The 11,581-nt window shown below is 43.1% G+C and overlaps 1 protein-coding gene across 1 annotated transcript in view; it reads right to left on the bottom strand.

The window, feature by feature from the left end:
- MATN1 (matrilin 1) overlaps positions 1–11,581 on the bottom strand; it is a 37,858-nt gene that overhangs the window by 20,581 nt on the left and 5,696 nt on the right. The window lies entirely within an intron of this gene.

Below are 11,581 nucleotides of genomic sequence, written 5' to 3'. Positions count from 1 at the left end.
TCGGAAGAGATGACTGAGTTACACTGGTGTTATCCTGAGTACTTGAAATAAGGAATGAAAAGTTGGTGCCAGTTTTAAGAAAACTAGGGCAGAGGTAGCAATTTTAACATGTAACATTAATGCTGGGCCAATTTCAGCTCTTTACTCAAATGAAACTCCTAATGAGGTTAACAAGTCCTCTGACTAAATAAAACACTGAAGGTTTTGGCTCTGCCATATGAATTTTTATACTGTGGCACTTTTTTAACCTGAGGATCTCAGAGCACTGCAAAAAAGTCCATGGTTAGTGTTTATGTCCATTTTATAGATGGGAAAACCAGGGCACATAACAGGGAAGTAACTTGCCCAGGGTCACCCAGTAACTTGGTGACAATTAATGTTTCTGAATCTCAGACCCTGCTAGAAAAGCACTTTGGGGGAGGGGTGGGGGGGAGGGATTTCTGACCCTGCCATAGAAAATAGAAAAAAATTACAATGGATTCCAATGGGACAGGATTTCACTCTGGATCGTGCTTCTTTCTCAGCTTTGGAAAGCTTCACAAAGATCTGCTGTTGGTAGATTGTCAATTGTCCTTATTATTTCCTTGATTGGGGACATTTTCAGAAAAAAACCCCACAGGATCTTTGCTCTTTGACAAATCATCTGTTCCTGCTGACTTTCCCTAAAACAGCTTTATTCTGACACTGTTATCCACTCCAAAAGCAACTCGGGATGTCACACAGGAGGGTGAAATATAATCAGTAGGAGCAGGTGAACTGCCAAAAACAACAATCTGTATCACAGACAAAAATGTGCTCAGCTATACAGGAAGTAAAGAAGCAGCCGCAGACAAGTGTAGTAAATAGCCAAGGCAGCACCAGCAGGATGTTGAGTCACCTGTCAAGAGGCTACGAAGGCTAAACTGAGAAACGGTATTTACCACCATGTGCTGGCCCTTCTACATTTCCACTCTGCGTGTTTACACAGTTGAAATCACAAAGGAGTTGTACGGAGACTCTCCAGTTGTCCAGATTTAGTAGCTTTAAGGCTGCTGCATAATGCTAGGGTGAGACAAAGCAATCTCAGCTGGGGCCAGGATGTAGCTCTTAGGATGCACTGATCTCAAAGGTATGGAGCCTGCATTCTGCTAAGTGCCCTTGTATTTAAGTGCTTATCTGAACTTCCTGAAGGCTGCAAAATTGGGTTCAAACCATGAGAGGAGTATAAGCATTCTGGAACTTATTCTTTCCAACTGTGATACCAGTATTGCAGATCAAGTCCTAGGAGCCAGGTCTTATCCACCTAATACATGCCTAAATGCAATCCTCTTCCCCCCTGCTCAAGTCCCTGAAAAACAAATTAATGCTCCTATTTTGGTAGCATGCCAACATCTTAGCTTTGAGATTAAGTCACAAAAAGTAGAGAGATGGTGTTAACTGTTTAGTATTTAGTATTAACATTTTTCAGGCAGGGTGGAAGAGGATCAACACTTAGGTGACCTAAATCCAGTTAGGTACCTCGTGGATGGAATAGGATCTGGCCCCTAGGCTGCATCTCAACACTTCTGCTTCTAGTCAGAATCAGGGAAAGAGGGCATGAAAATGCTTAATCAATGAAAACTTGCCAGTGTGGGCTGCAAGGTTAATCATTGTGAGGAAAGAAATAAAGATGAATTTAAAATATTTACAAGTGTAAGTTTCTTTTCCCCTTTATTGACCTGCAGCATCAATAGACACATCGGTCAGGGTCATGGAGGTCTCCCTCCCACCATCCTTTCAGAATCCAGCCATGCAATCCATGCTTTTTGCCAGAAGAGAGAGCCATTGATTCAGCAACTCCGGGTGAAAAATGCCACTTGGCAAAAGCCAGAGCTAATGGCTTTGCTTTCATGCACACACTACAGTGGCGGGGATAGGGGCTGCTGCCAATTAGAGCTTATCAAACCCTACCTGTCATGAAACAAGATACACTATCAAATAGCTTTAGTAAGAAACACTACCCTGTGAACAGGCTTCTGTCAGTAGTTAACTATGTCTCTAACAGCATCTGTCACCAGTACAGGCTTGCTGGATGCCCTCCTTGCACTTTCTCTGTCTGAATCAGTTAAGTGAAGTGAAGCTCCCAGCTTAATCAGTACTTCTAATTTTTTAACATAACTGACTTTAACCCCACTGATCTTCATATTTTAGATATGAACTTGAGCCAAACCCCCAGATCCAATCCCAGGAGCTGTCTGATATCCAAACCCAGGTCTGAATCCAATGGAAGCTGTATTCAAAATGGCTCTGTACAAAAATCTTACTCAGGGGGGGAAGCACGGGACTCAAAATTCACATCTGTTTCTCAGCTTTTGTGCTTCAGCCTAAGTTTAAGCAGGTCAAATTTCAGAATGAAGTTTTACACTATAGATGTACAATGGTTTAGTGAACAGAGTGTTAGCCCCGTAAGTCAGGGGACTTATGGTCTGTCCCCAGCACTGCCACTGATCTGCAATTTGGCCTTGGGCAGACCACTTTCTCTCTCATTCCTCATCTCCCCTTTCTCTATCAGGACAGGAATTGCCTTTCACACTATAGATGTATGCACCCAGATTCTATTCCACTTCTATATCTTTCCCACAAGTCATGCACAAATCATGCATCCTGCTTTGCAGTACAACCCAGATCCACAAAGAAAGATACACAGCTCTCCTAGTCTCTCAGTTACAGTTTAGTACACACACAGGCCATGTCCAGACGAGGGTGGCCGTGTGGTATGTGGTTCTGCAAAAACGTCTGTAACTCGACATACTGCCCGTTCAGATGTTGTCTGCACTGCAAGGGAGCACTGCTTGTGTATGCGCTGCTCTGCTTTTTTTTCCCCACGGGCTTTTTGACCTCTGGGTATCCACAAATCAAAAAAAAAAAACCCAGCAGCACATGCATGGGCAGCACGGACCACTCGAAAGTGGAGCTGGGCCACCCAGAGCTGCGCTGCGGCTGCTGCCTAGAATTACTGCTGCTGCTGCTGCAGCCCCGGGAGGATCCCAGGACCCCAGGTAAGGCTACTGGGGCCAGCACAGTGCTGGCTCCAGGCTCCCCTACCCCACCTGGCGTAACTTGCTGCATACCAAAGCACATGGCAAGGTGCACCGCCGGTAGGAAACCAAACGTCCACATTTGTGTGGATGCGGCCACAGAAGCCCATTCAATCCACCAGGAAAGACCACAACTATCATTTTCTTTCAGTAGGGAATCCACCTGCCTTTGTTGTTCAGAGTTTTAGCCCTTCAGCCCTACAGGCTACCCTGGGTACCACCAAAGGCAGGTTTCGGCTCACAAGATGGGGAAACAAGACTTCCAGGTGTCAAAAGCAAACAAGCAAAATGTGAAAAAGAACAAAGAGTGAATGAGGTATTAAAAAGTATAAAAAGTCTCTCTTTCCTGACAGCATGGTAAACTCACCATGGTGAACACAGTAACCATGGAAACTGAGAAGGGAAGGCCTGTGGTGAATCAAAAAGCTGGTTAAGAGAGACACAGGAAGATAAAAGGACTAATTAAATGGCCAGTTCCCTGCTAAGTAGAATGCTCTGAACTCAGGACTACAAACCTGCGCTGACCCCCTAATAGAGCAAATTAGCATTACATTTTTAGATTACTCAATCTAAAGTAAAAAAAAAATGTGAGGATCTGCAGATTTCTTGGGTGTTATGGAAAGCAAGGACAGGTACCATTTAAACTATATGGGATGTATTAGTTAAAAAAAAGATCCGTACACTTTTATGGCCAATTTAATGAACGTGTCTGTTCAGTCTTCAGTAGTCGAGGCAGCATGCAAGATGACAGGCTGTATTAGGAAAAGGAATCCGGAACGATACCAAATGTTATAATAGCATTGCATAAATCAGCAGTGCATCCTCACCTTGACACAAGCTCAGTTACCTCATCCTTAAATGTACAGAAATGAATTTGAAGAGGAGCCAGAAAAGACAGAGAAAAATGATGAGATGTCTGTGGAACAAGGATAGCTTGAATAACTGGGCATGGGTTCTGTGCAAAACTGGACTACAACACCATAATTATTTACTAAATATGAAAGGTGTGAAGAAAAGAAAGTCAAGATAGAGGTATAGAAAATAATGGTACAGAGAAGGCCACTCAGGTAGGAATGCAAGGCATACTGAGACCAGAAATCCATATTCATGCAGTGTTTGACTAAGCGGAAGAACCACCCACGACAAGAAACAACTAAGACAAAATGGTCAGTAAGGTTTAGGAACACAGGACAGGGACCTCCTGGCTCAACAAGTCCAGCTTGCTGCCACCATAAACCACCATAGCATATAATCCCTTTCACACACTGATTAAGTGCCATCTTAAAACCAGTTCGATAATTTGGCTTCTGCTCCACCAATGGGAAGGTTGTTCCAGGATTTCACGGTTCTGATGTTTAAAACATTTATTCTAACCACTAGCCTAAATTTATAAGAGGATGCATCTTTTAGGGGCCACAAAATCTATTAATTAGAAACAACACTTAGGCCCAAATCCAAAATCATTATATAGGCAATTACTACATCAGTCAAAAGGACTTTTAAATGTTTCAAACGGAAGCAGAAGCAAAGCACTGGATCTTGTCCTATTGTATTTAATGGGATTTTTCTTGGGTGTAAGAGGAAATACTGGGTGCATCTACATGTGCATTAGATCCGGAAGCGGTTTACTCACAAGTAAATTACTCACAAATAAATGCTCCCAGGCAGGTGTCCGCACGTACAGGGTAGCTCCCAGGCAGATAAGGATCTCCCAGGCACCGCTCCCTGATCATGATTTTGGAGCAAGGATCTTGGAGCTGCCTGCTGCTGGAGCAGGGAGACATAGCCCCTGTGCGGTCTCTAGTGGCAGAGCCCGCCCTGGCAGCAGGTAGCTCCCAGGGGTAGGGAGCAATCTCCTGCACCCTGGTAGCTGACTGACCTGGAGCAAATCTTCTCCCGGTCAGGCGTCTACATGAGTGCTACTGTACAGTTAGTAATCACAAGTAAATTTACTACTTGCATTTGTAGGTAGCAAAATTTACTCACGATTAGCGAGGTTTACTGTGCAGTAAGCATGTGCATGTGTAGACGCACATGCTTACTGTGCAGTAAACTATGCTACTGCGTAGTAAAGCATCTCGCATAGATGCACCCACTGAGAAACATCATCAGGACTTGGCCCAGAGTGAATGCCAGAGGCATAGGTTACCTGTCTGTAAACGTATGGGTCCTAGATCTTTTCACCTTGATATTGTTGGTTTGAAATCAATTGATGATGGCTGAAGGTTTTCACCATATGATAGCCATATTCTGGCCCACACAGGACATGTTTGCTGGGTCTCATTCCACATTATATAAACCTCCGACACAGTTTGTCACTCACTGGCCACCAGGCTAGCACTTATTTAAAACAAACAAAAAAGCTACGGGCTGAATTGTCAGGCATTCAGCCACCTTTCCCATTAGCATGGTGACAGGCTGGCAAGAGTCAGTATGGGGAAAGCTTGCTCTGCCAATCCCCATGCCATTCTGTGGCTGAATGGAGTTCAACCCACCAATTCAGCCACAACCCTTGCAAACAACTTGGGGGTGGGGAAGGAGTCCAAGGATATTTTAAACAGTGATCATCAGGGCTAGAAAATGATATAGTTCCAACCACTGCAGATACAAAAGCTGCTTTGCCCAGATAAGATCTGCATAGGATTGACACAAAAAACAAACACTTTCGATTCAATATTGGAAAGCAGATGTACTAAGTCCCAGATGGTAGGTGCTAAAGATGGGAATCAGTTAGGAAAAGCAAGGGTATCATCTTTAAAATGTGCTGTTATAAAATAATTTGATTTGGGAGATGAGGATTTTAGCAATAATTTATAGCAGCCAGCTTGAGAAAGAGCAAGGAGGAGAGGTGAAATGAACTCCTCCCTCTGGAAATACAATGAAATAAATAGAGCTACTAGGGGTCCACAATGCTCAAAACCCAGAGCACTTATGTGGGCCCCTCAGTATGGATTTAGGTGCCTTGTTTTAGACACCCCTTTTGGAATATGTAGACCTTATTTTTTTCTGTTTCTTAGTTTCCTTCCTCTATTAAATGAGCAGTCTGATCCATAATAATCTTGAGGAGCTCTGTGGGCTCAGATGGAGTTACAGTGGAGTTGGTCTCAGCCCAGAAGTGTTTATCAGCATCCCGGACTGAGCACAAGTTTGAATTCATTAATATTTTGAAGTGGCATCTTACAACCTGACTGGGAGATGCCACAGAAATCCAGAACTGCTATCAAACCCCACTGCAGTTCCTTTGTCCTCCCAATGCTCCTGTGCCCTTCCTTAGGGTGAAGAGCCAAGATCTATCATGCTGGATCTCAGACACCAAACTCAGAAGAAACTGGGGTTACATTCAACCAGTGATTCTCACCTAGGGTGCCATGGCACCCTGAGGTGCCTTCACATCCTCACAAGGGTGCCACAGGGCACAATGCATCGTTAGGTGTACAAATGCGATTCACAAGATGAACCCAGAGTTTTCAAATAACAATCCATAGTGTTAAAAACCTTCTGACCTATTATGATCTTTATGAGTTTCCTGCAACAGAAGAACTTTTCTATTATTTTTCTGTAGTCAAAAAAAAAAAAGAAAAAGAAAAAAGATGGCATTTTCTGAGAGGAGCCTCCAGTCTAGAAGAGGTAAGAACTGCTGAATTAAACAGCACATTAGAAAAATGGTTTCAGCTAGTCTGCACACCTGACATCTTTCTTTAGGCAAATGTAGTCCCATGATGTTGGCTAAGAAAACACCATTCTGGGGAAGAGGCTGGTTGCAGTAGCCTCTTGCTGGCTTGAACTGCTAGGCCGCGGTGAACAAATACCCTCTGAAGAATCTGCCCATCTGCTTCTATGCAGTAAGTGCCCACATATAACATGCTATTTCTGTTTTGAAGAAGGTATTGGTCAGTGATTCAGATACACACACAAAAAATGAGCTGATATGTCTGTCATGCACAAAGTGCATTTATACCCTTAAAACTGAAGTATGGTTACCGTTGGAAAGGGGACTGTAAAACTAGACTTTCTTGCATGTCTTGAAACAAAGTGACCCCTGGCATGACTCACTTTACTGCCTAGAAGAGAGTTAAACCAACAGTGAATCTGCATGCTGACTTCCCATGCAAGAGCAAATAGTATTTCCATCAGCCCAGTAGAAATTGCTTGGGAAAGGAGCTGGGTTGAGTTCTGTCTCATGTACTTATAACTCTGATTCCCTACCAGGATGCCATGAGATCCTTTTAAGGATGCCCTAGGGGGCTGTGCAATATCAGCACTCTTAGGGGCCCAAGCATCTACACACAATTCACAAGATAGACCCAGACATTTCAAATAGACATCCATGGGGTTGAAACCATTCTGCCCTGTTGTGGTCTTCTTGAGTTCTTTGTAACACAGAATTTCTCTGTTTTTTTTTCCATAGCCAAAAAATAAGTGAGATATGAGCTGGCATTTTCCAAGAAGTGCCTTGAATCTAATGAGGTTAAGAACCAGGATCTAACCACCTGTTCAAGAGGAGGCTAGATAGACATCCCTCTGGGATGGTTCAGGAACAGCACATTCTGCATCTGAGCAGGCAGCTGGATGAGAGGACCCTCAGAGTCCCTTCCATCTTCAAGGCGCTGTGATCATTTGGTTCTAGTGCAGAATCCCGATTATCAGTGAAAGGCTCTGAAGTGGGACAAACCCAGCTGAATTGTTCACTTCTAGGGAATTTGTGGCCCTTTCGCCCATTAATCAATGTACCTTAGGCTGGATTGAATAAGAACTGGCTCCAGAACCAGCTGAAATGGAGTAAGAAATGTTAATTTTGTATGTGGTTGTTTTTAAATAGCAGATATTTAAAAGATTTCCCAGCATGTTTTGCTTGTTTTCAAGAAATAAACCAAACACATTTTGCATTCTGAAATCCAAAAACTTACTTATTTTCCCCAGCAGCTCACATTTTTATCAAAAACTTTTTTGGGGGAAGATCTTGCTATTCACTGAGCAAAGAATTCATTCAAAATGATTTTTTTGGACAACCCAAATTTGATCTTTTCCCCCTGAAATTCCAATGAAAGCTTTTGGGTTGGTTGGGTTTTTTTGTTTTTTTGGGGGTTTTTTGGGTTTTTTTTTTGGGGGGGGGGGGGGTTGGTTAAAAAAACAGAAATGTTTCAAATTAAATAAACATCTCCAGTGAATAATAAAGCCATTTCTCTTTGAATAAGCATTAGATAAAAATGATTCTCTAAATCAGATTAATCATTTATTCAGAATTTGTCAGAATATAGAAGGAAAGTATCATTTTTATTAAAGGGAAATATAAATTGACAGCCCCTATCTTCTTCTCAGTCACAAACATTGCTCCAAACTCCTCCTTAGAATAACAGATACATCAAACACCTGCATCTCTGATTCACACAAAAACAAATCTGGCTTCCATTGCTTTTTTCTGGGCTTTTTCAATGGTTGTTCCCAAGACCAGACACAAATACAACTGCATGTTGATGCTTTTTATCATTACTGGTACTTATTCAATAATCATCATCAGCAAACCCTTGCAGTTGAGGATGATAGTCTTTCATGATTGCCTTATTTATAAGTCTGAAGATGGCTGACAAGGCTAATCTGGGATCCACAGGTTCTACTGCAACTTGGGCACATGTTCCTATGTGGGGCGGGTGGCTCTGGATTCTTGGTTCAGTCCACAACTTGCCGTTTCTGCTGCTCCCACTTTTTCATCTTCTGTAGTTATCATGAGATTTCAAAGTACTGAAATTCTTGCAGCAAACACTTCCTCCATTTGGGGTGGGCCTGAGTGATAGTCTCCCATGAGTTGATGTGGATGTTGCATTTTTTCAAGTTGGCTTTGAGGATGTCCTTGAAGTGCTTTCTCTGCCCTCCTCTTGAGCGCACACCTTGACTGAGCTGGGAGAATAAAACTTGCTTTGGGAGCCTGGAATCGGGCATCTGGATGACATGGACAGCCTAGCAAAGTTGATGTTGGGTGATCACCTTGATGCTTGTGGTGTTTGCTTGCAAAACGAAACACTGTGTCTGTCTTCCCACTGGATTTCAAGGATCTTCTGCAGTCAGCATTGATGGTACTTCTCCAGTGACTTGAGATATCTCCTGCACATTGTCCATATCTTAGCTCCGTACAGTAAGGTAGGGATCACAGCAGCTTGACAAACCATGAATTTGGTTTCAAATCTAATGTCACAGTCTTCAAACACCTGTTTCCTCAGGTGTCTGAAGGCTGCAATTGCACATTTAAGGTGGTGTTGGATTTCTTCCTTGATGTTAGTCTTCTGCAAGAGATGGCTTCTCAGGTATGGAAAATAACGTTCTCTAGTCTCAGCTTAAATCTGAATGACCAGAGCTGGAGACTGCTCATAAAGAGTTTGTTGATGGAGGACCTTAGTCTTTTGAATTTTAAGTGTCAATCCCATTTTCTTGTATGCCTCAGTGAAGATGGTGACAATTGCCTGAAGGTCTGCTTCCGAGTGAGCACACACTACTGCATCATCAGTGTATTGGAGCTCATTGATTGAGGTTGGGTAGTCTTGGTTTTGGCTCGGAGTCAGCTGAGATTAAACAGTTTACCATCCAGTAGGTAGTTTAGCTCCGCTCCGGCTAGAAGCTTACGCTCACGAACAACGGCGAGGGGGTGGGGGGGGGGGGGGGGGGGGGGGGTGTTCTTCCCAAAGGCTGGTGTTAGACAATATAGCATAGTGTTCTCTACTGCATAATACAGAAAAATCATATTACACTGAGCACAAAACCACCCAATAATTTGGAATATGTCCAGCTCTCTCATAATGAAATGAAAACTATTTGCTGGAGAACTGGGTGACTACATGAAAAGATCATGCCTTTGTCTTTATCTGATCAGGTTGCCACAATCCAGCTTGCTTCTTCCAGGCTGCAGAGACTTGCTAGCAAACTGACAAAAGTGTTCTGTGGGAAATATTACCTTCCCTTTTGCCCCCTGCTCCTACTGCTGCCGCTCTCCTTGGAAAGGGCTGATTGCAGAAAAAAGTCTCTCATTCAAGATCTGAAAGTGCTCTTTAGGGGGTCAGCAGCAGGTCAGCTTTGGGGAAACAAGGGAGGCTTGAACCTGCCTTAGAAAAAGTTTCGTCCATAGCCACGAGGTCTACCGGAGCATTGCCAATCCACTTGTGATGTTCAGCTTCATGGATCAAGCTCTGGAGCTTTGAAGCACTGTAACCCAGGCCTTGAGTTCAAAAGCAGCCTTCAAGCAATGGAGATGTAAGTTGTGAGGCTATGTCATCACTAATACAGAGAGATCCCATCTGCCCCATCTCTCGATAGTAGCAATGCAAGGCAGCCTGAGGCAGGTTGCACTCAGGGTACCGGCACATGTACACAATACTGTGATGCAAGGTAAAGTGGGGTTTTCCTGCACATCAGTTGCTTTATAACTGTTTGCATACCCAACTGTATGTGAAAGCTAATCCGGGATCTGGGACAGACTTTGCATAAATTGGATTGACCTCTGTCAGTTAAGTCTGATACTACACGCAGGTTTATCTCAAACTGATTTCAGCCATTTTCAAACTGGTTTATGTGCACTGAATGTCTGTTCTGTTACAGGTTTAAACCAGTTTTTGGTCATTTAAACGAGTGTATGTGTAATGTCTGTCCCTAGCCTGGGAGCTAAGTACCTCAGCTTGACTTTGATTTGACATGAGATAAGAGTATACACACAGGCAATTACCATGGAGCAACTGATGAGTTTTAACACTCCCATCCCCTGCTGCCCCCTTTTTCTAGCCCCATTTGCTTTGCAGTAACTGGTTCATGAACTGCCTCTAATACTGTCAGCAACTATAGGTCAGAAAAGGGAAGTAAAATTTCTTGGCAATTTAAAATGGATATTCTTAAACAACACAGGAAGAAAATACTGAGTCCAATAGCTGAAAATATTTACATTTTGAACTGAAGTATTTTTGGATCATTGACCAAAATAAATGGACTTCGTCAATATTTTTTTTTGCAAAGGGAAAAAATAATAACTTCTTGATAAGTTATACATTGCCATTGCCAATGAGAAATTGAGAAATGACGTGCCCCAAATAGCAAAAACGTGAGAAAATCTATGCATGTGGGGAGGGAGAGGTCTGTGCATGGAAAGGCGGAGGGTGAAACTACTAGTGGGTTTCCTGCATCTTTAAAACACTGGTGGATCTTGTTTTAATCCATCGTGGTTTCATAGTTTCATAGTAGCTAGGGTCAGGAGGGACCTGAACAGATCATCTAGCCTGACCCCCTGCCATAAAGGCACTAGAAAGGTGCAGAAGACGACTGTATCGCTGAGCAGTGGACAGACTCCAAATGGCACAGGGGAGGTTTGGTTCTGAATAAACTCAATAGAGTTTGAGAAGACCTTTGGGTCTAAAGCACCAGGCTGCAGATATCATTGAATCAGCACCTCACTGCCATGCTTCAGTGACTGGTGCTCTATAAACATGATAGAGAGGTTTCTTGTTTCTAAGAGAGATAGATATACTTCCCTGCGCTGCCTCTCTGGGAGC

The sequence above is a fragment of the Alligator sinensis genome, unplaced genomic scaffold (assembly GCF_000455745.1).
Source record: "Alligator sinensis unplaced genomic scaffold, ASM45574v1 scaffold883_1, whole genome shotgun sequence".
NCBI lineage: Eukaryota > Metazoa > Chordata > Crocodylia > Alligatoridae > Alligator > Alligator sinensis.
Note: the sequence above shows the minus strand (reverse complement) of the source record. Positions and strands in the feature narration are given on the sequence as shown.